The sequence below is a fragment of the Pseudophryne corroboree genome, chromosome 8, assembly GCF_028390025.1.
Source record: "Pseudophryne corroboree isolate aPseCor3 chromosome 8, aPseCor3.hap2, whole genome shotgun sequence".
In the NCBI taxonomy this organism is placed as follows: domain Eukaryota; kingdom Metazoa; phylum Chordata; class Amphibia; order Anura; family Myobatrachidae; genus Pseudophryne; species Pseudophryne corroboree.
In genome coordinates, this window is record NC_086451.1 from 160282803 (window position 1) to 160308986 (window position 26184).

At 34.7% G+C, this 26184-nt stretch overlaps 10 non-coding genes across 10 annotated transcripts; all 10 read left to right on the top strand.

Annotated features, from left to right (window-relative positions):
- The first annotated feature begins 949 nt into the window (after window positions 1–949).
- Window positions 950–1023, top strand: TRNAS-ACU (transfer RNA serine (anticodon ACU)). Its single transcript has one exon. It is a non-coding gene; the product is annotated as a tRNA-Ser (tRNA).
- Window positions 1024–6776: 5753 nt separating this feature from the next.
- Window positions 6777–6850, top strand: TRNAS-ACU (transfer RNA serine (anticodon ACU)). The gene has a single exon. It is a non-coding gene; the product is annotated as a tRNA-Ser (tRNA).
- Window positions 6851–11453: 4603 nt separating this feature from the next.
- On the top strand, window positions 11454–11527 carry TRNAS-ACU (transfer RNA serine (anticodon ACU)). Its single transcript has one exon. It is a non-coding gene; the product is annotated as a tRNA-Ser (tRNA).
- A 2265-nt stretch (window positions 11528–13792) lies between these two features.
- TRNAS-ACU (transfer RNA serine (anticodon ACU)) lies at window positions 13793–13866 on the top strand. The gene has a single exon. It is a non-coding gene; the product is annotated as a tRNA-Ser (tRNA).
- A 1095-nt stretch (window positions 13867–14961) lies between these two features.
- TRNAS-ACU (transfer RNA serine (anticodon ACU)) lies at window positions 14962–15035 on the top strand. The gene has a single exon. It is a non-coding gene; the product is annotated as a tRNA-Ser (tRNA).
- Window positions 15036–16130: 1095 nt separating this feature from the next.
- Window positions 16131–16204, top strand: TRNAS-ACU (transfer RNA serine (anticodon ACU)). The gene has a single exon. It is a non-coding gene; the product is annotated as a tRNA-Ser (tRNA).
- A 3438-nt stretch (window positions 16205–19642) lies between these two features.
- TRNAS-ACU (transfer RNA serine (anticodon ACU)) lies at window positions 19643–19716 on the top strand. Its single transcript has one exon. It is a non-coding gene; the product is annotated as a tRNA-Ser (tRNA).
- A 1095-nt stretch (window positions 19717–20811) lies between these two features.
- TRNAS-ACU (transfer RNA serine (anticodon ACU)) lies at window positions 20812–20885 on the top strand. Its single transcript has one exon. It is a non-coding gene; the product is annotated as a tRNA-Ser (tRNA).
- Window positions 20886–23149: 2264 nt separating this feature from the next.
- On the top strand, window positions 23150–23223 carry TRNAS-ACU (transfer RNA serine (anticodon ACU)). The gene has a single exon. It is a non-coding gene; the product is annotated as a tRNA-Ser (tRNA).
- A 2258-nt stretch (window positions 23224–25481) lies between these two features.
- Window positions 25482–25555, top strand: TRNAS-ACU (transfer RNA serine (anticodon ACU)). Its single transcript has one exon. It is a non-coding gene; the product is annotated as a tRNA-Ser (tRNA).
- Window positions 25556–26184: the final 629 nt, after the last annotated feature.

The following is a 26184-nucleotide window of genomic DNA, read 5'->3' on the forward strand; positions in this document are numbered from 1 at the left end:
ACAATTTAGCAGTGGGTTGCAGAGAAAAAGAAATTTGCTTCCAAAAAAAATCCAATTGAGTGATTAAACAGCTCTTCATTTTCTGGCTTTATTTTTATGCTAACAAATTTGTTCTCTGAAAAGTGTCCACAAAGCCAAGTCTCTGATTAACACCTTTGTAGGGATGGTTTTTCACCTATTACTAAATTAAACTTGCTTCATTGGAAAGGCAGTAAGATGCATCCTCATTTCAATGTCTACTGAAATAATACAGGTTGACACCAGGAAACATTAACGCCACTGCATCCTTGCTGCTTTCTCATGTAGAAGTCTGTTTAATGTGAAAACAAGGTGATATCTAATTAGCACACAGGTAAGGAATTAAGAAAATCTTTATTTAAGGGTGAAGATGTTTCTCACAAAATCGTTGCCCCAATGCATCATTGAAATTCAAGCTGGAAAGATGATTTTAATATATCACTTGTACATTTTGTATTGCTCTTCTGGTGACAATGTAGTTTGTTTTTGTCAATTACCCTTTTAATAATAGGGTAAAGAAAATTAAGTGGATTTTTTAAAGAAAACTATACTGTCAATATACTATTAAAACAAATTAAAATGGTAAAAGTTATTGTACTTTAAGTAAAAATAAAAGAGCAAAAATATCAATCCCAGTTTTGATTACTTAAATTAACAAAAAAAAATGCATATAGCAAAGGATAGTTTCAATCTGCCTACCTCTGGGTTATGGGCCCAGCATGCTTCCATTGCAGTACTCTGCTGCACATGTAAGTGCAAGAGATCCTGAAGCACTCACTCATCATGGGAAAGTACCAATGTGTTTCTTCGTTGGTTGATGGAAGAAACATCTTACAAAAACTCTCCAGATTATTGACTTTTTAAAGTTTTTCTAGGAAACGTTCTAGATGTATGCTTATTAGCCTTTGTCAGTACGTACTTTTTACAAAGTGTCTCTGTGGCGCAATCGGTTAGTGTGTCTGGCTACTAACCAAAAGGTTGGTGGTTCAATCCCACCCAGGGACGTAATTGATCTTGTTATCAGATTTTGGTGATCTTTAAGTAGACAAGTCAAAATTTAAAACCCCCTGTTATGGTGTAGGGTACCTGGCCTTCTCTGATGTAATCAGAGTTAGATTTGATTCAGTGATTTTATAAAAACAGCTAGGAAGCACAATTTAGCAGTGGGTTGCAGAGAAAAAGAAATATGCTGGAAAAAAAATCCAATTGAGTGATTAAACAGCTCTTCATTTTCTGGCTTTATTTTTATGCTAACAAATTTGTTCTCTGAAAAGTGTCCACAAAGCCAAGTCTCTGATTAACACCTTTGTAGGGATGGTTTTTCACCTATTACTAAATTAAACTTGCTTCATTGGAAAGGCAGCAAGATGCATCCTCATTTCAATTTCTACTGAAATAATACAGGTTGACACCAGGAAACATTAACGCCACTGCATCCTTGCTGCTTTCTCATGTGGAAGTCTGTTTAATGTGAAAACAAGGTGATATCTAATTAGCACACAGGTAAGGAATTAAGAAAATCTTTATTTAAGGGTGAAGATGTTTCTCACAAAATCGTTGCCCCAATGCATCATTGAAATTCAAGCTGGAAAGATGATTTTAATATATCACTTGTACATTTTGTATTGCTCTTCTGGTGACAATGTAGTTTGTTTTTGTCAATTACCATTTTAATAATAGGGTAAAGAAAATTAAGTGGATTTTTGAAAGAAAACAATACTGTCAATATACTATTAAAACAAATTAAAATGGTAAAAGTTATTGTACTTTAAGTAAACATAAAATAGCTAACATATCAATACCAGTTTTGGATTACTTTAATTAACAAAAAAAATGCATATAGCAGAGGATAGTTTCAATCTGCCTACCTCTGGGTAATGGGCCCAGCATGCTTCCATTGCAGTACTCTGCTGCACATGTAAGTGCAAGAGATCCTGAAGCACTCACTCATCATGGGAAAGTACCAATTTGTTTCTTCGTTGGTTGATTTAAGAAAATTCTTACAAAAACTCTCCAGATTATTGACTTTTTAAAGTTTTTCTAGGAAATGTTCTAGATGAATGCTTATTAGCCTTTGTCAGTATGTACTTTTCGCAAAGTGTCACTGTGGCGCAATCGGTTAGTGTGTCCGGCTACTAACCAAAAGGTTGGTGGTTTAATCCCACCCAGGGACATAATTGACCTCGTGATCAGGTTTTGGTGATATTTAAGTAGACAAGTCAAAATTTTAAACCCCCTCTTATGGTGTAGGGTACCTGGCCTTCTCTGATGTAATCAGAGTTAGATTTGATTCAGTGATTTTATAAAAAACAGCTAGGAAGCACAATTTAGCAATGGGTTGCAGAGAAAAAAAATATGCTGGCAGAAAAATCCAATAGAGTGATTAAACAGCTCTTCATTTTCTGCCTTTATTTTTATGCTAACAAATTTGTTCTCTAAAAAGTGTCCACAAAGCCAAGTCTCTGATTAACACCTTTGTAGGGATGGTTTTTCACCTATAACTAAATTAAACTTGCTTCATTGGAAAGGCAGCAAGATGCATCCTCATTTCAATGTCTACTGAAATAATACAGGTTGACACCAGGAAACATTAACGCCACTGCATCCTTGCTGCTTTCTCATGTAGAAGTCTGTTTAATGTGAAAACAAGGTGATATCTAATTAGCACACAGGTAAGGAATTAAGAAAATCTTTATTTAAGGGTGAAGATGTTTCTCACAAAATCGTTGCCCCAATGCATCATTGAAATTCAAGCTGGAAAGATGATTTTAATATATCACTTGTACATTTTGTATTGCTCTTCTGGTGACAATGTAGTTTGTTTTTGTCAATTACCCTTTTAATAATAGGGTAAAGAAAATTAAGTGGATTTTTTAAAGAAAACTATACTGTCAATATACTATTAAAACAAATTAAAATGGTAAAAGTTATTGTACTTTAAGTAAAAATAAAAGAGCAAAAATATCAATCCCAGTTTTGATTACTTAAATTAACAAAAAAAAATGCATATAGCAAAGGATAGTTTCAATCTGCCTACCTCTGGGTTATGGGCCCAGCATGCTTCCATTGCAGTACTCTGCTGCACATGTAAGTGCAAGAGATCCTGAAGCACTCACTCATCATGGGAAAGTACCAATGTGTTTCTTCGTTGGTTGATGGAAGAAACATCTTACAAAAACTCTCCAGATTATTGACTTTTTAAAGTTTTTCTAGTAAACGTTTTAGATGAATGCTTATTAGCCTTTGTCAGTATATACTTTTGCAAAGTGTCTCTGTGGCGCAATCAGTTAGTGTGTATGGCTATTAACCAAAAGGTTGGTGGTTCAATCCCACCCAGGGACGTAATTGACCTTGTTATCAGATTTTGGTGATCTTTAAGTAGACAAGTCAAAATTTCAAACCCCCTCTTATGGTGTAGGGTACCTGGCCTTCTCTGATGTAATCAGAGTTAGATTTGATTCAGTGATTTTATAAAAACAGCTAGGAAGCACAATTTAGCAGTGGGTTGCAGAGAAAAAGAAATATGCTGGCAAAAAAATCCAATTGAGTGATTAAACAGCTCTTCATTTTCTGGCTTTATTTTTATGCTAACAAATTTGTTCTCTGAAAAGTGTCCACAAAGCCAAGTCTCTGATTAACACCTTTGTAAGGATGGTTTTTCACCTATTACTAAATTAAACTTGCTTCATTGGAAAGGCAGCAAGATGCATCCTCATTTCAATGTCTACTGAAATAATACAGGTTGACACCAGGAAACATTATCGCCACTGCATCCTTGCTGCTTTCTCATGTGGAAGTCTGTTTAATGTGAAAACAAGGTGATATCTAATTAGCACACAGGTAAGGAATTAAGAAAATCTTTATTTAAGGGTGAAGATGTTTCTCACAAAATCGTTGCCCCAATGCATCATTGAAATTCAAGCTGGAAAGATGATTTTAATATATCACTTGTACATTTTGTATTGCTCTTCTGGTGACAATGTAGTTTGTTTTTGTCAATTACCATTTTAATAATAGGGTAAAGAAAATTAAGTGGATTTTTTAAAGAAAATAATACTTTCAATATACTATTAAAACAAATTAAAATGGTAAAAGTTATTGTACTTTAATGAAAAATAAAAGAGCAAAAATATCAATCCCAGTTTTGGATTACTTTAATTAACAAAAAAATATGCATATAGCAGAGGATAGTTTTAATCTGCCTACCTCTGGGTTATGGGCCCAGCATGCTTCCATTGCAGTACTTTGCTGCACATGTAAGTGCAAGAGATCCTGAAGCACTCACTCATCATGGGAAAGTACCAATGTGTTTCTTCGTTGGTGGATGGAAGAAACATCTTACAAAAACTCTCCAGATTATTGACTTTTTAAAGTTTTTCTAGGAAACGTTTTAGATGAATGCTTATTAGCCTTTGTCAGTATATACTTTTGCAAAGTGTCTCTGTGGCGCAATCAGTTAGTGTGAACGGCTATAAACCAAAAGGTTGGTGGTTCAATCCCACCCAGGGATGTAATTGACCTTGTGATCAGATTTTGGTGATCTTTAAGTAGACAAGTCAACATTTCAAACCCCCTCTTATGGTGTAGGGTACCTGGCCTTCTCTGATGTAATCAGAGTTAGATTTGATTCAGTGATTTTATAAAAACAGCTAGGAAGCACAATTTAGCAGTGGGTTGCAGAGAAAAAGAAATATGCTGGCAAAAAAATCCAATTGAGTGATTAAACAGCTCTTAATTTTCTGGCTTTATTTTTATGCTAACAAATTTGTTCTCTGAAAAGTGTCCACAAAGCCAAGTCTCTGATTAACACCTTTGTAGGGATGGTTTTTCACCTATTACTAAATTAAATTTGCTTCATTGGAAAGGCAGCAAGATGCATCCTCATTTCAATGTCTACTGAAATAATACGGGTTGACACCAGGAAACATTAACGCCACTGCATCCTTGCTGCTTTCTCATGTGGAAGTCTGTTTAATGTGAAAACAAGGTGATATCTAATTAGCACACAGGTAAGGAATTAAGAAAATCTTTATTTAAGGGTGAAGATGTTTCTCACAAAATCGTTGCCCCAATGCATCATTGAAATTCAAGCTGGAAAGATGATTTTAATATATCACTTGTACATTTTGTATTGCTCTTCTGGTGACAATGTAGTTTGTTTTTGTCAATTACCATTTTAATAATAGGGTAAAGAAAATTAAGTGGATTTTTGAAAGAAAACAATACTGTCAATATACTATTAAAACAAATTAAAATGGTAAAAGTTATTGTACTTTAAGTAAAAATAAAAGAGCAAAAATATCAATCCCAGTTTTGATTACTTAAATTAAAAAAAAAAATGCATATAGCAAAGGATAGTTTCAATCTGCCTACCTCTGGGTTATGGGCCCAGCATGCTTCCATTGCAGTACTCTGCTGCACATGTAAGTGCAAGAGATCCTGAAGCACTCACTCATCATAGGAAAGTACCAATGTGTTTCTTCGTTGGTTGATGGAAGAAACATATTACAAAAACTCTCCAGATTATTGACTTTTTAAAGTTTTTCTAGGAAACGTTCTAGATGTATGCTTATTAGCCTTTGTCAGTACGTACTTTTTACAAAGTGTCTCTGTGGCGCAATCGGTTAGTGTGTCTGGTTGGTGGTTCAATCCCACCCAGGGACGTAATTGACCTTGTTATCAGATTTTGGTGATCTTTAAGTAGACAAGTCAAAATTTCAAACCCCCTGTTATGGTGTAGGGTACCTGGCCTTCTCTGATGTAATCAGAGTTAGATTTGATTCAGTGATTTTATAAAAACAGATAGGAAGCACAATTTAGCAATGGGTTGCAGAGAAAAAGAAATATGCTGGGAAAAAAATCCAATTGAGTGATTAAACAGCTCTTCATTTTCTGGCTTTATTTTTATGCTAACAAATTTGTTCTCTGAAAAGTGTCCACAAAGCCAAGTCTCTGATTAACACCTTTGTAGGGATGGTTTTTCACCTATTACTAAATTAAACTTGCTTCATTGGAAAGGCAGCAAGATGCATCCTCATTTCAATTTCTACTGAAATAATACAGGTTGACACCAGGAAACATTAACGCCACTGCATCCTTGCTGCTTTCTCATGTGGAAGTCTGTTTAATGTGAAAACAAGGTGATATCTAATTAGCACACAGGTAAGGAATTAAGAAAATCTTTATTTAAGGGTGAAGATGTTTCTCACAAAATCGTTGCCCCAATGCATCATTGAAATTCAAGCTGGAAAGATGATTTTAATATATCACTTGTACATTTTGTATTGCTCTTCTGGTGACAATGTAGTTTGTTTTTGTCAATTACCCTTTTAATATTAGGGTAAAGAAAATTAAGTTGATTTTTTAAAGAAAACTATACTGTCAATATACTATTCAAACAAATTAAAATGGTAAAAGTTATTGTACTTCAAGTAAAAATAAAAGAGCAAAAATATCAATCCCAGTTTTGATTACTTAAATTAACAAAAAAAATGCATATAGCAAAGGATAGTTTCAATCTGCCTACCTCCGGGTTATGGGCCCAGCATGCTTCCGTTGCAGTACTCTGCTGCACATGTAAGTGCAAGAGATCCTGAAGCACTCACTCATCATGGGAAAGTACCAATGTGTTTCTTCGTTGGTTGATGGAAGAAACATTTTACAATAATTCTCCAGATTATTGACTTTTTAAAGTTTTTCTAGGAAACGTTCTAGATGTATGCTTATTAGCCTTTGTCAGTATATACTTTTCGCGAAGTGTCTCTGTGGCGCAATCGGTTAGTGTGTCCGGCTACTAACCAAAAGGTTGGTGGTTCAATCCCACCCAGGGACGTAATTGACCTTGTTATCAGATTTTGGTGATCTTTAAGTAGACAAGTCAAAATTTCAAACCCCCTGTTATGGTGTAGGGTACCTGGCCTGTTCTGATGTAATCAGAGTTAGATTTGATTCAGTGATTTAATAAAAACAGCTAGGAAGCACAATTTAGCAGTGGGTTGCAGAGAAAAAGAAATATGCTGGCAAAAAAAATCCAATTGAGTGATTAAACAGTTCTTCATTTTCTGGCTTTATTTTTATGCTAACAAATTTGTTCTCTGAAAAGTGTCCACAAAGCCAAGTCTCTGATTAACACCTTTGTAGGGATGGTTTTTCACCTATTACTAAATTAAACTTGCTTCATTGGAAAGGCAGCAAGATGCATCTTCATTTCAATGTCTACTGAAATAATACAGGTAGACACCAGGAAACATTACCGCCACTGCATCCTTGCTGCTTTCTCATGTAGAAGTCTGTTTAATGTGAAAACAAGGTGATATCTAATTAGCACACAGGTAAGGAATTAAGAAAATCTTTATTTAAGGGTGAAGATGTTTCTCACAAAATCGTTGCCCCAATGCATCATTGAAATTCAAGCTGGAAAGATGATTTTAATATATCACTTGTACATTTTGTATTGCTCTTCTGGTGACAATGTAGTTTGTTTTTGTCAATTACCATTTTAATAATAGGGTAAAGAAAATTAAGTGGATTTTTGAAAGAAAACAATACTGTCAATATACTATTAAAACAAATTAAAATGGTAAAAGTTATTGTACTTTAAGTAAAAATAAAAGAGCCAAAATATCAATCCCAGTTTTGGATTACTTTAATTAACAAAAAAAAAATGCATATAGCAGAGAATAGTTTCAATCTGCTTACCTCTGGGTTATGTGCCCAGCATGCTTCCATTGCTGTACTCTGCTGCACATGTAAGTGCAGTAGATCCTGAAGCACTCACTCATCATGGGAAAGTACCAATGTGTTTCTTCGTTGGTTGATGGAAGAAACATCTTACAAAAACTCTCCAGATTATTGACTTTTTAAAGTTTTTCTAGGAAACGTTTTAGATGAATGCTTATTAGCCTTTGTCAGTATGTACTTTTGCAAAGTGTCTCTGTGGCGCAATCAGTTAGTGTGTATGGCTATTAACCAAAAGGTTGGTGGTTCAATCCCACCCAGGGACGTAATTGACCTTGTTATCAGATTTTGGTGATCTTTAAGTAGACAAGTCAAAATTTCAAACCCCCTCTTATGGTGTAGGGTACCTGGCCTTCTCTGATGTAATCAGAGTTAGATTTGATTCAGTGATTTTATAAAAACAGCTAGGAAGCACAATTTAGCAGTGGGTTGCAGAGAAAAAGAAATATGCTGGCAAAAAAATCCAATTGAGTGATTAAACAGCTCTTCATTTTCTGGCTTTATTTTTATGCTAACAAATTTGTTCTCTGAAAAGTGTCCACAAAGCCAAGTCTCTGATTAACACCTTTGTAAGGATGGTTTTTCACCTATTACTAAATTAAACTTGCTTCATTGGAAAGGCAGCAAGATGCATCCTCATTTCAATGTCTACTGAAATAATACAGGTTGACACCAGGAAACATTATCGCCACTGCATCCTTGCTGCTTTCTCATGTGGAAGTCTGTTTAATGTGAAAACAAGGTGATATCTAATTAGCACACAGGTAAGGAATTAAGAAAATCTTTATTTAAGGGTGAAGATGTTTCTCACAAAATCGTTGCCCCAATGCATCATTGAAATTCAAGCTGGAAAGATGATTTTAATATATCACTTGTACATTTTGTATTGCTCTTCTGGTGACAATGTAGTTTGTTTTTGTCAATTACCATTTTAATAATAGGGTAAAGAAAATTAAGTGGATTTTTGAAAGAAAACAATACTGTCAATATACTATTAAAACAAATTAAAATGGTAAAAGTTATTGTACTTTAAGTAAAAATAAAAGAGCCAAAATATCAATCCCAGTTTTGGATTACTTTAATTAACAAAAAAAAATGCATATAGCAGAGGATAGTTTCAATCTGCTTACCTCTGGGTTATGTGCCCAGCATGCTTCCATTGCTGTACTCTGCTGCACATGTAAGTGCAGTAGATCCTGAAACACTCACTCATCATGGGAAAGTACCAATGTGTTTCTTCGTTGGTTGATGGAAGAAACATCTTACAAAAACTCTCCAGATTATTGACTTTTTAAAGTTTTTCTAGGAAACGTTTTAGATGAATGCTTATTAGCCTTTGTCAGTATGTACGTTTGCAAAGTGTCTCTGTGGCGCAATCAGTTAGTGGGTATGGCTATTAACCAAAAGGTTGGTGGTTCAATCCCACCCAGGGACGTAATTGACCTTGTTATCAGATTTTGGTGATCTTTAAGTAGACAAGTCAAAATTTCAAACCCCCTCTTATGGTGTAGGGTACCTGGCCTTCTCTGATGTAATCAGAGTTAGATTTGATTCAGTGATTTTATAAAAACAGCTAGGAAGCACAATTTAGCAGTGGGTTGCAGAGAAAAAGAAATATGCTGGCAAAAAAATCCAATTGAGTGATTAAACAGCTCTTCATTTTCTGGCTTTATTTTTATGCTAACAAATTTGTTCTCTGAAAAGTATCCACAAAGCCAAGTCTCTGATTAACACCTTTGTAAGGATGGTTTTTCACCTATTACTAAATTAAACTTGCTTCATTGGAAAGGCAGCAAGATGCATCCTCATTTCAATGTCTACTGAAATAATACAGGTTGACACCAGGAAACATTATCGCCACTGCATCCTTGCTGCTTTCTCATGTGGAAGTCTGTTTAATGTGAAAACAAGGTGATATCTAATTAGCACACAGGTAAGGAATTAAGAAAATCTTTATTTAAGGGTGAAGATGTTTCTCACAAAATCGTTGCCCCAATGCATCATTGAAATTCAAGCTGGAAAGATGATTTTAATATATCACTTGTACATTTTGTATTGCTCTTCTGGTGACAATGTAGTTTGTTTTTGTCAATTACCATTTTAATAATAGGGTAAAGAAAATTAAGTGGATTTTTTAAAGAAAATAATACTTTCAATATACTATTAAAACAAATTAAAATGGTAAAAGTTATTGTACTTTAATGAAAAATAAAAGAGCAAAAATATCAATCCCAGTTTTGGATTACTTTAATTAACAAAAAAATATTCATATAGCAGAGGATAGTTTTAATCTGCCTACCTCTGGGTTATGGGCCCAGCATGCTTCCATTGCAGTACTTTGCTGCACATGTAAGTGCAAGAGATCCTGAAGCACTCACTCATCATGGGAAAGTACCAATGTGTTTCTTCGTTGGTGGATGGAAGAAACATCTTACAAAAACTCTCCAGATTATTGACTTTTTAAAGTTTTTCTAGGAAACGTTTTAGATGAATGCTTATTAGCCTTTGTCAGTATATACTTTTGCAAAGTGTCTCTGTGGCGCAATCAGTTAGTGTAAACGGCTATAAACCAAAAGGTTGGTGGTTCAATCCCACCCAGGGACGTAATTGACCTTGTGATCAGATTTTGGTGATCTTTAAGTAGACAAGTCAACATTTCAAGCCCCCTCTTATGGTGTAGGGTACCTGGCCTTCTCTGATGTAATCAGAGTTAGATTTGATTCAGTGATTTTATAAAAACAGCTAGGAAGCACAATTTAGCAGTGGGTTGCAGAGAAAAAGAAATATGCTGGCAAAAAAATCCAATTGAGTGATTAAACAGCTCTTAATTTTCTGGCTTTATTTTTATGCTAACAAATTTGTTCTCTGAAAAGTGTCCACAAAGCCAAGTCTCTGATTAACACCTTTGTAAGGATGGTTTTTCACCTATTACTAAATTAAATTTGCTTAATTGGAAAGGCAGCAAGATGCATCCTCATTTCAATGTCTACTGAAATAATACGGGTTGACACCAGGAAACATTAACGCCACTGCATCCTTGCTGCTTTCTCATGTGGAAGTCTGTTTAATGTGAAAACAAGGTGATATCTAATTAGCACACAGGTAAGGAATTAAGAAAATCTTTATTTAAGGGTGAAGATGTTTCTCACAAAATCGTTGCCCCAATGCATCATTGAAATTCAAGCTGGAAAGATGATTTTAATATATCACTTGTACATTTTGTATTGCTCTTCTGGTGACAATGTAGTTTGTTTTTGTCAATTACCATTTTAATAATAGGGTAAAGAAAATTAAGTGGATTTTTGAAAGAAAACAATACTGTCAATATACTATTAAAACAAATTAAAATGGTAAAAGTTATTGTACTTTAAGTAAAAATAAAAGAGCAAAAATATCAATCCCAGTTTTGATTACTTAAATTAACAAAAAAAATGCATATAGCAAAGGATAGTTTCAATCTGCCTACCTCTGGGTTATGGGCCCAGCATGCTTCCATTGCAGTACTCTGCTGCACATGTAAGTGCAAGAGATCCTGAAGCACTCACTCATCATAGGAAAGTACCAATGTGTTTCTTCGTTAGTTGATGGAAGAAACATCTTACAAAAACTCTCCAGATTATTGACTTTTTAAAGTTTTTCTAGGAAACGTTCTAGATGTATGCTTATTAGCCTTTGTCAGTATGTACTTTTTGCGAAGTGTCTCTGTGGCGCAATCGGTTAGTGTGTCCGGCTACTAACCAAAAGGTTGGTGGTTCAATCCCACCCAGGGACGTAATTGACCTTGTTATCAGATTTTGGTGATCTTTAAGTAGACAAGTCAAAATTTCAAACCCCCTGTTATGGTGTAGGGTACCTGGCCTTTTCTGATGTAATCAGAGTTAGATTTGATTCAGTGATTTAATAAAAACAGCTAGGAAGCACAATTTAGCAGTGGGTTGCAGAGAAAAAAGAAATATGCTGGCAAAAAAAATCCAATTGAGTGATTAAACAGCTCTTCATTTTCTGGCTTTATTTTTATGCTAACAAATTTGTTCTCTGAAAAGTGTCCACAAAGCCAAGTCTCTGATTAACACCTTTGTAGGGATGGTTTTTCACCTATTACTAAATTAAACTTGCTTCATTGGAAAGGCAGCAAGATGCATCTTCATTTCAATGTCTACTTAAATAATACAGGTTGACACCAGGAAACATTACCGCCACTGCATCCTTGCTGCTTTCTCATGTAGAAGTCTGTTTAATGTGAAAACAAGGTGATATCTAATTAGCACACAGGTAAGGAATTAAGAAAATCTTTATTTAAGGGTGAAGATGTTTCTCACAAAATCGTTGCCCCAATGCATCATTGAAATTCAAGCTGGAAAGATGATTTTAATATATCACTTGTACATTTTGTATTGCTCTTCTGGTGACAATGTAGTTTGTTTTTGTCAATTACCATTTTAATAATAGGGTAAAGAAAATTAAGTGGATTTTTGAAAGAAAACAATACTGTCAATATACTATTAAAACAAATTAAAATGGTAAAAGTTGTTGTACTTTAAGTAAAAATAAAAGAGCCAAAATATCAATCCCAGTTTTGGATTACTTTAATTAACAAAAAAAAATGCATATAGCAGAGGATAGTTTCAATCTGCTTACCTCTGGGTTATGTGCCCAGCATGCTTCCATTGCTGTACTCTGCTGCACATGTAAGTGCAGTAGATCCTGAAGCACTCACTCATCATGGGAAAGTACCAATGTGTTTCTTCGTTGGTTGATGGAAGAAACATCTTACAAAAACTCTCCAGATTATTGACTTTTTAAAGTTTTTCTAGGAAACGTTTTAGATGAATGCTTATTAGCCTTTGTCAGTATGTAATTTTGCAAAGTGTCTCTGTGGCACAATCAGTTAGTGTGTATGGCTATTAACCAAAAGGTTGGTGGTTCAATCCCACCCAGGGACGTAATTGACCTTGTTATCAGATTTTGGTGATCTTTAAGTAGACAAGTCAAAATTTCAAACCCCCTCTTATGGTGTAGGGTACCTGGCCTTCTCTGATGTAATCAGAGTTAGATTTGATTCAGTGATTTTATAAAAACAGCTAGGAAGCACAATTTAGCAGTGGGTTGCAGAGAAAAAGAAATATGCTGGCAAAAAAATCCAATTGAGTGATTAAACAGCTCTTCATTTTCTGGCTTTATTTTTATGCTAACAAATTTGTTCTCTGAAAAGTGTCCACAAAGCCAAGTCTCTGATTAACACCTTTGTAAGGATGGTTTTTCACCTATTACTAAATTAAACTTGCTTCATTGGAAAGGCAGCAAGATGCATCCTCATTTCAATGTCTACTGAAATAATACAGGTTGACACCAGGAAACATTATCGCCACTGCATCCTTGCTGCTTTCTCATGTGGAAGTCTGTTTAATGTGAAAACAAGGTGATATCTAATTAGCACACAGGTAAGGAATTAAGAAAATCTTTATTTAAGGGTGAAGATGTTTCTCACAAAATCGTTGCCCCAATGCATCATTGAAATTCAAGCTGGAAAGATGATTTTAATATATCACTTGTACATTTTGTATTGCTCTTCTGGTGACAATGTAGTTTGTTTTTGTCAATTACCCTTTTAATAATAGGGTAAAGAAAATTAAGTGGATTTTTGAAAGAAAACTATACTGTCAATATACTATTAAAACAAATTAAAATGGTAAAAGTTATTGTACTTTAAGTAAAAATAAAAGAGCAAAAATATCAATCCCAGTTTTGATTACTTAAATTAACAAAAAAAATGCATATAGCAAAGGATAGTTTCAATCTGCCTACCTCTGGGTTATGGGCCCAGCATGCTTCCATTGCAGTACTCTGCTGCACATGTAAGTGCAAGAGATCCTGAAGCACTCACTCATCATGGGAAAGTACCAATGTGTTTCTTCGTTGGTTGATGGAAGAAACATCTTACAAAAACTCTCCAGATTATTGACTTTTTAAAGTTTTTCTAGGAAACGTTCTAGATGTATGCTTATTAGCCATTGTCAGTATGTACTTTTTGCAAAGTGTCTCTGTGGCGCAATCGGTTAGTGTGTCCGGCTACTAACCAAAAGGTTGGTGGTTCAATCCCACCCAGGGACGTAATTGACCTTGTTATCAGATTTTGGTGATCTTTAAGTAGACAAGTCAAAATTTCAAACCCCCTGTTATGGTGTAGGGTACCTGGCCTTTTCTGATGTAATCAGAGTTAGATTTGATTCAGTGATTTAATAAAAACAGCTAGGAAGCACAATTTAGCAGTGGGTTGCAGAGTAAAAGAAATATGCTGGCAAAAAAAATCCAATTGAGTGATTAAACAGCTCTTCATTTTCTGGCTTTATTTTTATGCTAACAAATTTGTTCTCTGAAAAGTGTCCACAAAGCCAAGTCTCTGATTAACACCTTTGTAGGGATGGTTTTTCACCTATTACTAAATTAAACTTGCTTCATTGGAAAGGCAGCAAGATGCATCCTCATTTCAATGTCTACTGAAATAATACAGGTTGACACCAGGAAACATTATCGCCACTGCATCCTTGCTGCTTTCTCATGTGGAAGTCTGTTTAATGTGAAAACAAGGTGATATCTAATTAGCACACAGGTAAGGAATTAAGAAAATCTTTATTTAAGGGTGAAGATGTTTCTCACAAAATCGTTGCCCCAATGCATCATTGAAATTCAAGCTGGAAAGATGATTTTAATATATCACTTGTACATTTTGTATTGCTCTTCTGGTGACAATGTAGTTTGTTTTTGTCAATTACCCTTTTAATAATAGGGTAAAGAAAATTAAGTGGATTTTTTAAAGAAAACTATACTGTCAATATACTATTAAAACAAATTAAAATGGTAAAAGTTATTGTACTTTAAGTAAAAATAAAAGAGCAAAAATATCAATCCCAGTTTTGATTACTTAAATTAACAAAAAAAATGCATATAGCAAAGGATAGTTTCAATCTGCCTACCTCTGGGTTATGGGCCCAGCATGCTTCCATTGCAGTACTCTGCTGCACATGTAAGTGCAAGAGATCCTGAAGCACTCACTCATCATGGGAAAGTACCAATGTGTTTCTTCGTTGGTTGATGGAAGAAACATCTTACAAAAACTCTCCAGATTATTGACTTTTTAAAGTTTTTCTAGGAAACGTTCTAGATGTATGCTTATTAGCCATTGTCAGTATGTACTTTTTGCAAAGTGTCTCTGTGGCGCAATCGGTTAGTGTGTCCGGCTACTAACCAAAAGGTTGGTGGTTCAATCCCACCCAGGGACGTAATTGACCTTGTTATCAGATTTTGGTGATCTTTAAGTAGACAAGTCAAAATTTCAAACCCCCTGTTATGGTGTAGGGTACCTGGCCTTTTCTGATGTAATCAGAGTTAGATTTGATTCAGTGATTTAATAAAAACAGCTAGGAAGCACAATTTAGCAGTGGGTTGCAGAGTAAAAGAAATATGCTGGCAAAAAAAATCCAATTGAGTGATTAAACAGCTCTTCATTTTCTGGCTTTATTTTTATGCTAACAAATTTGTTCTCTGAAAAGTGTCCACAAAGCCAAGTCTCTGATTAACACCTTTGTAGGGATGGTTTTTCACCTATTACTAAATTAAACTTGCTTCATTGGAAAGGCAGCAAGATGCATCCTCATTTCAATGTCTACTGAAATAATACAGGTTGACACCAGGAAACATTACCGCCACTGCATCCTTGCTGCTTTCTCATGTAGAAGTCTGTTTAATGTGAAAACAAGGTGATATCTAATTAGCACACAGGTAAGGAATTAAGAAAATCTTTATTTAAGGGTGAAGATGTTTCTCACAAAATCGTTGCCCCAATGCATCATTGAAATTCAAGCTGGAAAGATGATTTTAATATATCACTTGTACATTTTGTATTGCTCTTCTGGTGACAATGTAGTTTGTTTTTGTCAATTACCCTTTTAATAATAGGGTAAAGAAAATTAAGTGGATTTTTTAAAGAAAACTATACTGTCAATATACTATTAAAACAAATTAAAATGGTAAAAGTTATTGTACTTTAAGTAAAAATAAAAGAGCAAAAATATCAATCCCAGTTTTGATTACTTAAATTAACAAAAAAAATGCATATAGCAAAGGATAGTTTCAATCTGCCTACCTCTGGGTTATGGGCCCAGCATGCTTCCATTGCAGTACTCTGCTGCACATGTAAGTGCAAGAGATCCTGAAGCACTCACTCATCATGGGAAAGTACCAATGTGTTTCTTCGTTGGTTGATGGAAGAAACATCTTACAAAAACTCTCCAGATTATTGACTTTTTAAAGTTTTTCTAGGAAACGTTCTAGATGTATGCTTATTAGCCTTTGTCAGTATGTACTTTTTGCAAAGTGTCTCTGTGGCGCAATCGGTTAGTGTGTCCGGCTACTAACCAAAAGGTTGGTGGTTCAATCCCACCCAGGGACGTAATTGACCTTGTTATCAGATTTTGGTGATCTTTAAGTAGACAAGTCAAAATTTCAAACCCCCTGTTATGGTGTAGGGTACCTGGCCTTTTCTGATGTAATCAGAGTTAGATTTGATTCAGTGATTTAATAAAAACAGCTAAGAAGCAAAATTTAGCAGTGGGTTGCAGAGTAAAAGAAATATGCTGGCAAAAAAAATCCAATTGAGTGATTAAACAGCTCTTCATTTTCTGGCTTTATTTTTATGCTAACAAATTTGTTCTCTGAAAAGTGTCCACAAAGCCAAGTCTCTGATTAACACCTTTGTAGGGATGGTTTTTCACCTATTACTAAATTAAACTTGCTTCATTGGAAAGGCAGCAAGATGCATCTTCATTTCAATGTCTACTGAAATAATACAGGTTGACACCAGGAAACATTACCGCCACTGCATCCTTGCTGCTTTCTCATGTAGAAGTCTGTTTAATGTGAAAACAAGGTGATATCTAATTAGCACACAGGTAAGGAATTAAGAAAATCTTTATTTAAGGGTGAAGATGTTTCTCACAAAATCGTTGCCCCAATGCATCATTGAAATTCAAGCTGGAAAGATGATTTTAATATATCACTTGTACATTTTGTATTGCTCTTCTGGTGACAATGTAGTTTGTTTTTGTCAATTACCATTTTAATAATAGGGTAAAGAAAATTAAGTGGATTTTTGAAAGAAAACAATACTGTCAATATACTATTAAAACAAATTAAAATGGTAAAAGTTATTGTACTTTAAGTAAAAATAAAAGAGCCAAAATATCAATCCCAGTTTTGGATTACTTTAATTAACAAAAAAAAATGCATATAGCAGAGGATAGTTTCAATCTGCTTACCTCTGGGTTATGTGCCCAGCATGCTTCCATTGCTGTACTCTGCTGCACATGTAAGTGCAGTAGATCCTGAAACACTCACTCATCATGGGAAAGTACCAATGTGTTTCTTCGTTGGTTGATGGAAGAAACATCTTACAAAAACTCTCCAGATTATTGACTTTTTAAAGTTTTTCTAGGAAACGTTTTAGATGAATGCTTATTAGCCTTTGTCAGTATGTACTTTTGCAAAGTGTCTCTGTGGCGCAATCAGTTAGTGTGTATGGCTATTAACCAAAAGGTTGGTGGTTCAATCCCACCCAGGGACGTAATTGACCTTGTTATCAGATTTTGGTGATCTTTAAGTAGACAAGTCAAAATTTCAAACCCCCTCTTATGGTGTAGGGTACCTGGCCTTCTCTGATGTAATCAGAGTTAGATTTGATTCAGTGATTTTATAAAAACAGCTAGGAAGCACAATTTAGCAGTGGGTTGCAGAGAAAAAGAAATATGCTGGCAAAAAAATCAAATCCAATTGAGTGATTAAACAGCTCTTCATTTTCTGGCTTTATTTTTATGCTAACAAATTTGTTCTCTGAAAAGTATCCACAAAGCCAAGTCTCTGATTAACACCTTTGTAAGGATGGTTTTTCACCTATTACTAAATTAAACTTGCTTCATTGGAAAGGCAGCAAGATGCATCCTCATTTCAATGTCTACTGAAATAATACAGGTTGACACCAGGAAACATTATCGCCACTGCATCCTTGCTGCTTTCTCATGTGGAAGTCTGTTTAATGTGAAAACAAGGTGATATCTAATTAGCACACAGGTAAGGAATTAAGAAAATCTTTATTTAAGGGTGAAGATGTTTCTCACAAAATCGTTGCCCCAATGCATCATTGAAATTCAAGCTGGAAAGATGATTTTAATATATCACTTGTACATTTTGTATTGCTCTTCTGGTGACAATGTAGTTTGTTTTTGTCAATTACCATTTTAATAATAGGGTAAAGAAAATTAAGTGGATTTTTTAAAGAAAATAATACTTTCAATATACTATTAAAACAAATTAAAATGGTAAAAGTTATTGTACTTTAATGAAAAATAAAAGAGCAAAAATATCAATCCCAGTTTTGGATTACTTTAATTAACAAAAAAATATGCATATAGCAGAGGATAGTTTTAATCTGCCTACCTCTGGGTTATGGGCCCAGCATGCTTCCATTGCAGTACTTTGCTGCACATGTAAGTGCAAGAGATCCTGAAGCACTCACTCATCATGGGAAAGTACCAATGTGTTTCTTCGTTGGTGGATGGAAGAAACATCTTACAAAAACTCTCCAGATTATTGACTTTTTAAAGTTTTTCTAGGAAACGTTTTAGATGAATGCTTATTAGCCTTTGTCAGTATATACTTTTGCAAAGTGTCTCTGTGGCGCAATCAGTTAGTGTGAACGGCTATAAACCAAAAGGTTGGTGGTTCAATCCCACCCAGGGACGTAATTGACCTTGTTATCAGATTTTGGTGATCTTTAAGTAGACAAGTCAAAATTTCAAACCCCCTCTTATGGTGTAGGGTACCTGGCCTTCTCTGATGTAATCAGAGTTAGATTTGATTCAGTGATTTTATAAAAACAGCTAGGAAGCACAATTTAGCAGTGGGTTGCAGAGAAAAAGAAATATGCTGGCAAAAAAATCCAATTGAGTGATTAAACAGCTCTTCATTTTCTGGCTTTATTTTTATGCTAACAAATTTGTTCTCTGAAAAGTGTCCACAAAGCCAAGTCTCTGATTAACACCTTTGTAAGGATGGTTTTTCACCTATTACTAAATTAAACTTGCTTCATTGGAAAGGCAGCAAGATGCATCCTCATTTCAATGTCTACTGAAATAATACAGGTTGACACCAGGAAACATTATCGCCACTGCATCCTTGCTGCTTTCTCATGTGGAAGTCTGTTTAATGTGAAAACAAGGTGATATCTAATTAGCACACAGGTAAGGAATTAAGAAAATCTTTATTTAAGGGTGAAGATGTTTCTCACAAAATCGTTGCCCCAATGCATCATTGAAATTCAAGCTGGAAAGATGATTTTAATATATCACTTGTACATTTTGTATTGCTCTTCTGGTGACAATGTAGTTTGTTTTTGTCAATTACCCTTTTAATAATAGGGTAAAGAAAATTAAGTGGATTTTTTAAAGAAAACTATACTGTCAATATACTATTAAAACAAATTAAAATGGTAAAAGTTATTGTACTTTAAGTAAAAATAAAAGAGCAAAAATATCAATCCCAGTTTTGATTACTTAAATTAACAAAAAAAATGCATATAGCAAAGGATAGTTTCAATCTGCCTACCTCTGGGTTATGGGCCCAGCATGCTTCCATTGCAGTACTCTGCTGCACATGTAAGTGCAAGAGATCCTGAAGCACTCACTCATCATGGGAAAGTACCAATGTGTTTCTTCGTTGGTTGATGGAAGAAACATCTTACAAAAACTCTCCAGATTATTGACTTTTTAAAGTTTTTCTAGGAAACGTTCTAGATGTATGCTTATTAGCCATTGTCAGTATGTACTTTTTGCAAAGTGTCTCTGTGGCGCAATCGGTTAGTGTGTCCGGCTACTAACCAAAAGGTTGGTGGTTCAATCCCACCCAGGGACGTAATTGACCTTGTTATCAGATTTTGGTGATCTTTAAGTAGACAAGTCAAAATTTCAAACCCCCTGTTATGGTGTAGGGTACCTGGCCTTTTCTGATGTAATCAGAGTTAGATTTGATTCAGTGATTTAATAAAAACAGCTAGGAAGCACAATTTAGCAGTGGGTTGCAGAGTAAAAGAAATATGCTGGCAAAAAAAATCCAATTGAGTGATTAAACAGCTCTTCATTTTCTGGCTTTATTTTTATGCTAACAAATTTGTTCTCTGAAAAGTGTCCACAAAGCCAAGTCTCTGATTAACACCTTTGTAGGGATGGTTTTTCACCTATTACTAAATTAAACTTGCTTCATTGGAAAGGCAGCAAGATGCATCCTCATTTCAATGTCTACTGAAATAATACAGGTTGACACCAGGAAACATTATCGCCACTGCATCCTTGCTGCTTTCTCATGTGGAAGTCTGTTTAATGTGAAAACAAGGTGATATCTAATTAGCACACAGGTAAGGAATTAAGAAAATCTTTATTTAAGGGTGAAGATGTTTCTCACAAAATCGTTGCCCCAATGCATCATTGAAATTCAAGCTGGAAAGATGATTTTAATATATCACTTGTACATTTTGTATTGCTCTTCTGGTGACAATGTAGTTTGTTTTTGTCAATTACCCTTTTAATAATAGGGTAAAGAAAATTAAGTGGATTTTTTAAAGAAAACTATACTGTCAATATACTATTAAAACAAATTAAAATGGTAAAAGTTATTGTACTTTAAGTAAAAATAAAAGAGCAAAAATATCAATCCCAGTTTTGATTACTTAAATTAACAAAAAAAATGCATATAGCAAAGGATAGTTTCAATCTGCCTACCTCTGGGTTATGGGCCCAGCATGCTTCCATTGCAGTACTCTGCTGCACATGTAAGTGCAAGAGATCCTGAAGCACTCACTCATCATGGGAAAGTACCAATGTGTTTCTTCGTTGGTTGATGGAAGAAACATCTTACAAAAACTCTCCAGATTATTGACTTTTTAAAGTTTTTCTAGGAAACGTTCTAGATGTATGCTTATTAGCCATTGTCAGTATGTACTTTTTGCAAAGTGTCTCTGTGGCGCAATCGGTTAGTGTGTCCGGCTACTAACCAAAAGGTTGGTGGTTCAATCCCACCCAGGGACGTAATTGACCTTGTTATCAGATTTTGGTGATCTTTAAGTAGACAAGTCAAAATTTCAAACCCCCTGTTATGGTGTAGGGTACCTGGCCTTTTCTGATGTAATCAGAGTTAGATTTGATTCAGTGATTTAATAAAAACAGCTAGGAAGCACAATTTAGCAGTGGGTTGCAGAGTAAAAGAAATATGCTGGCAAAAAAAATCCAATTGAGTGATTAAACAGCTCTTCATTTTCTGGCTTTATTTTTATGCTAACAAATTTGTTCTCTGAAAAGTGTCCACAAAGCCAAGTCTCTGATTAACACCTTTGTAGGGATGGTTTTTCACCTATTACTAAATTAAACTTGCTTCATTGGAAAGGCAGCAAGATGCATCCTCATTTCAATGTCTACTGAAATAATACAGGTTGACACCAGGAAACATTACCGCCACTGCATCCTTGCTGCTTTCTCATGTAGAAGTCTGTTTAATGTGAAAACAAGGTGATATCTAATTAGCACACAGGTAAGGAATTAAGAAAATCTTTATTTAAGGGTGAAGATGTTTCTCACAAAATCGTTGCCCCAATGCATCATTGAAATTCAAGCTGGAAAGATGATTTTAATATATCACTTGTACATTTTGTATTGCTCTTCTGGTGACAATGTAGTTTGTTTTTGTCAATTACCATTTTAATAATAGGGTAAAGAAAATTAAGTGGATTTTTTAAAGAAAATAATACTTTCAATATACTATTAAAACAAATTAAAATGGTAAAAGTTATTGTACTTTAATGAAAAATAAAAGAGCAAAAATATCAATCCCAGTTTTGGATTACTTTAATTATCAAAAAAATATGCATATAGCAGAGGATAGTTTTAATCTGCCTACCTCTGGGTTATGGGCCCAGCATGCTTCCATTGCAGTACTTTGCTGCACATGTAAGTGCAAGAGATCCTGAAGCACTCACTCATCATGGGAAAGTACCAATGTGTTTCTTCGTTGGTGGATGGAAGAAACATCTTACAAAAACTCTCCAGATTATTGACTTTTTAAAGTTTTTCTAGGAAACGTTTTAGATGAATGCTTATTAGCCTTTGTCAGTATATACTTTTGCAAAATGTCTCTGTGGCGCAATCAGTTAGTGTGAACGGCTATAAACCAAAAGGTTGGTGGTTCAATCCCACCCAGGGACGTAATTGACCTTGTGATCAGATTTTGGTGATCTTTAAGTAGACAAGTCAACATTTCAAACCCCCTCTTATGGTGTAGGGTACCTGGCCTTCTCTGATGTAATCAGAGTTAGATTTGATTCAGTGATTTTATAAAAACAGCTAGGAAGCACAATTTAGCAGTGGGTTGCAGAGAAAAAGAAATATGCTGGCAAAAAAATCCAATTGAGTGATTAAACAGCTCTTAATTTTCTGGCTTTATTTTTATGCTAACAAATTTGTTCTCTGAAAAGTGTCCACAAAGCCAAGTCTCTGATTAACACCTTTGTAGGGATGGTTTTTCACCTAATACTAAATTAAATTTGCTTCATTGGAAAGGCAGCAAGATGCATCCTCATTTCAATGTCTACTGAAATAATACGGGTTGACACCAGGAAACATTAACGCCACTGCATCCTTGCTGCTTTCTCATGTGGAAGTCTGTTTAATGTGAAAACAAGGTGATATCTAATTAGCACACAGGTAAGGAATTAAGAAAATCTTTATTTAAGGGTGAAGATGTTTCTCACAAAATCGTTGCCCCAATGCATCATTGAAATTCAAGCTGGAAAGATGATTTTAATATATCACTTGTACATTTTGTATTGCTCTTCTGGTGACAATGTAGTTTGTTTTTGTCAATTACCCTTTTAATAATAGGGTAAAGAAAATTAAGTTGATTTTTTAAAGAAAACTATACTGTCAATATACTATTCAAACAAATTAAAATGGTAAAAGTTATTGTACTTCAAGTAAAAATAAAAGAGCAAAAATATCAATCCCAGTTTTGATTACTTAAATTAACAAAAAAAATGCATATAGCAAAGGATAGTTTCAATCTGCCTACCTCCGGGTTATGGGCCCAGCATGCTTCCATTGCAGTACTCTGCTGCACATGTAAGTGCAAGAGATCCTGAAGCACTCACTCATCATGGGAAAGTACCAATGTGTTTCTTCGTTGGTTGATGGAAGAAACATTTTACAAAAATTCTCCAGATTATTGACTTTTTAAAGTTTTTCTAGGAAACGTTCTAGATGTATGCTTAATAGCCTTTGTCAGTATGTACTTTTTGCGAAGTGTCTCTGTGGCGCAATCGGTTAGTGTGTCCGGCTACTAACCAAAAGGTTGGTGGTTCAATCCCACCCAGGGACGTAATTGACCTTGTTATCAGATTTTGGTGATCTTTAAGTAGACAAGTCAAAATTTCAAACCCCCTGTTATGGTGTAGGGTACCTGGCCTTTTCTGATGTAATCAGAGTTAGATTTGATTCAGTGATTTAATAAAAACAGCTAGGAAGCACAATTTAGCAGTGGGTTGCAGAGAAAAAGAAATATGCTGGCAAAAAAAATCCAATTGAGTGATTAAACAGCTCTTCATTTTCTGGCTTTATTTTTATGCTAACAAATTTGTTCTCTGAAAAGTGTCCACAAAGCCAAGTCTCTGATTAACACCTTTGTAGGGATGGTTTTTCACCTATTACTAAATTAAACTTGCTTCATTGGAAAGGCAGCAAGATGCATCTTCATTTCAATGTCTACTGAAATAATACAGGTTGACACCAGGAAACATTACCGCCACTGCATCCTTGCTGCTTTCTCATGTAGAAGTCTGTTTAATGTGAAAACAAGGTGATATCTAATTAGCACACAGGTAAGGAATTAAGAAAATCTTTATTTAAGGGTGAAGATGTTTCTCACAAAATCGTTGCCCCAATGCATCATTGAAATTCAAGCTGGAAAGATGATTTTAATATATCACTTGTACATTTTGTATTGCTCTTCTGGTGACAATGTAGTTTGTTTTTGTCAATTACCATTTTAATAATAGGGTAAAGAAAATTAAGTGGATTTTTTAAAGAAAATAATACTTTCAATATACTATTAAAACAAATTAAAATGGTAAAAGTTATTGTACTTTAATGAAAAATAAAAGAGCAAAAATATCAATCCCAGTTTTGGATTACTTTAATTAACAAAAAAATATGCATATAGCAGAGGATAGTTTTAATCTGCCTACCTCTGGGTTATGGGCCCAGCATGCTTCCATTGCAGTACTTTGCTGCACATGTAAGTGCAAGAGATCCTGAAGCACTCACTCATCATGGGAAAGTACCAATGTGTTTCTTCGTTGGTGGATGGAAGAAACATCTTACAAAAACTCTCCAGATTATTGACTTTTTAAAGTTTTTCTAGGAAACGTTTTAGATGAATGCTTATTAGCCTTTGTCAGTATATACTTTTGCAAAATGTCTCTGTGGCGCAATCAGTTAGTGTGAACGGCTATAAACCAAAAGGTTGGTGGTTCAATCCCACCCAGGGACGTAATTGACCTTGTGATCAGATTTTGGTGATCTTTAAGTAGACAAGTCAACATTTCAAACCCCCTCTTATGGTGTAGGGTACCTGGCCTTCTCTGATGTAATCAGATTTGATTCAGTGATTTTATAAAAACAGCTAGGAAGCACAATTTAGCAGTGGGTTGCAGAGAAAAAGAAATATGCTGGCAAAAAAATCCAATTGAGTGATTAAACAGCTCTTAATTTTCTGGCTTTATTTTTATGCTAACAAATTTGTTCTCTGAAAAGTGTCCACAAAGCCAAGTCTCTGATTAACACCTTTGTAGGGATGGTTTTTCACCTAATACTAAATTAAATTTGCTTCATTGGAAAGGCAGCAAGATGCATCCTCATTTCAATGTCTACTGAAATAATACGGGTTGACACCAGGAAACATTAACGCCACTGCATCCTTGCTGCTTTCTCATGTGGAAGTCTGTTTAATGTGAAAACAAGGTGATATCTAATTAGCACACAGGTAAGGAATTAAGAAAATCTTTATTTAAGGGTGAAGATGTTTCTCACAAAATCGTTGCCCCAATGCATCATTGAAATTCAAGCTGGAAAGATGATTTTAATATATCACTTGTACATTTTGTATTGCTCTTCTGGTGACAATGTAGTTTGTTTTTGTCAATTACCATTTAAATAATAGGGTAAAGAAAATTAAGTGGATTTTTGAAAGAAAACAATACTGTCAATATACTATTAAAACAAATTAAAATGGTAAAAGTTATTGTACTTTAAGTAAAAATAAAAGAGCAAAAATATCAATCCCAGTTTTGTTTACTTAAATTAACAAAAAAAATGCATATAGCAAAGGATAGTTTCAATCTGCCTACCTCTGGGTTATGGGCCCAGCATGCTTCCATTGCAGTACTCTGCTGCACATGTAAGTGCAAGAGATCCTGAAGCACTCACTCATCATAGGAAAGTACCAATGTGTTTCTTCGTTGGTTGATGGAAGAAACATCTTACAAAAACTCTCCAGATTATTGACTTTTTAAAGTTTTTCTAGGAAACGTTCTAGATGTATGCTTATTAGCCTTTGTCAGTACGTACTTTTTATAAAGTGTCTCTGTGGCGCAATCGGTTAGTGTGTATGGTTACTAACCAAAAGGTTGGTGGTTCAATCCCACCCAGGGACGTAATTGACCTTGTTATCAGATTTTGGTGATCTTTAAGTAGACAAGTCAAAATTTCAAACCACCTGTTATGGTGTAGGGTACCTGGCCTTCTCTGATGTAATCAGAGTTAGATTTGATTCATTGATTTTATAAAAACAGCTAGGAAGCACAATTTAGCAGTGGGTTGCAGAGAAAAAGAAATATGCTGGCAAAAAAAAACCCAATTGAGTGATTAAACAGCTCTTCATTTTCTGGCTTTATTTTTATGCTAACAAATTTGTTCTCTGAAAAGTGTCCACAAAGCCAAGTCTCTGATTAACACCTTTGTAGGGATGGTTTTTCACCTATTACTAAATTAAACTTGCTTCATTGGAAAGGCAGCAAGATGCATCCTCATTTCAATGTCTACTGAAATAATACAGGTTGACACCAGGAAACATTAACGCCACTGCATCCTTGCTGCTTTCTCATATAGAAGTCTGTTTAATGTGAAAACAAGGTGATATCTAATTAGCACACAGGTAAGGAATTAAGAAAATCTTTATTTAAGGGTGAAGATGTTTCTCACAAAATCGTTGCCCCAATGCATCATTGAAATTCAAGCTGGAAAGATGATTTTAATATATCACTTGTACATTTTGTATTGCTCT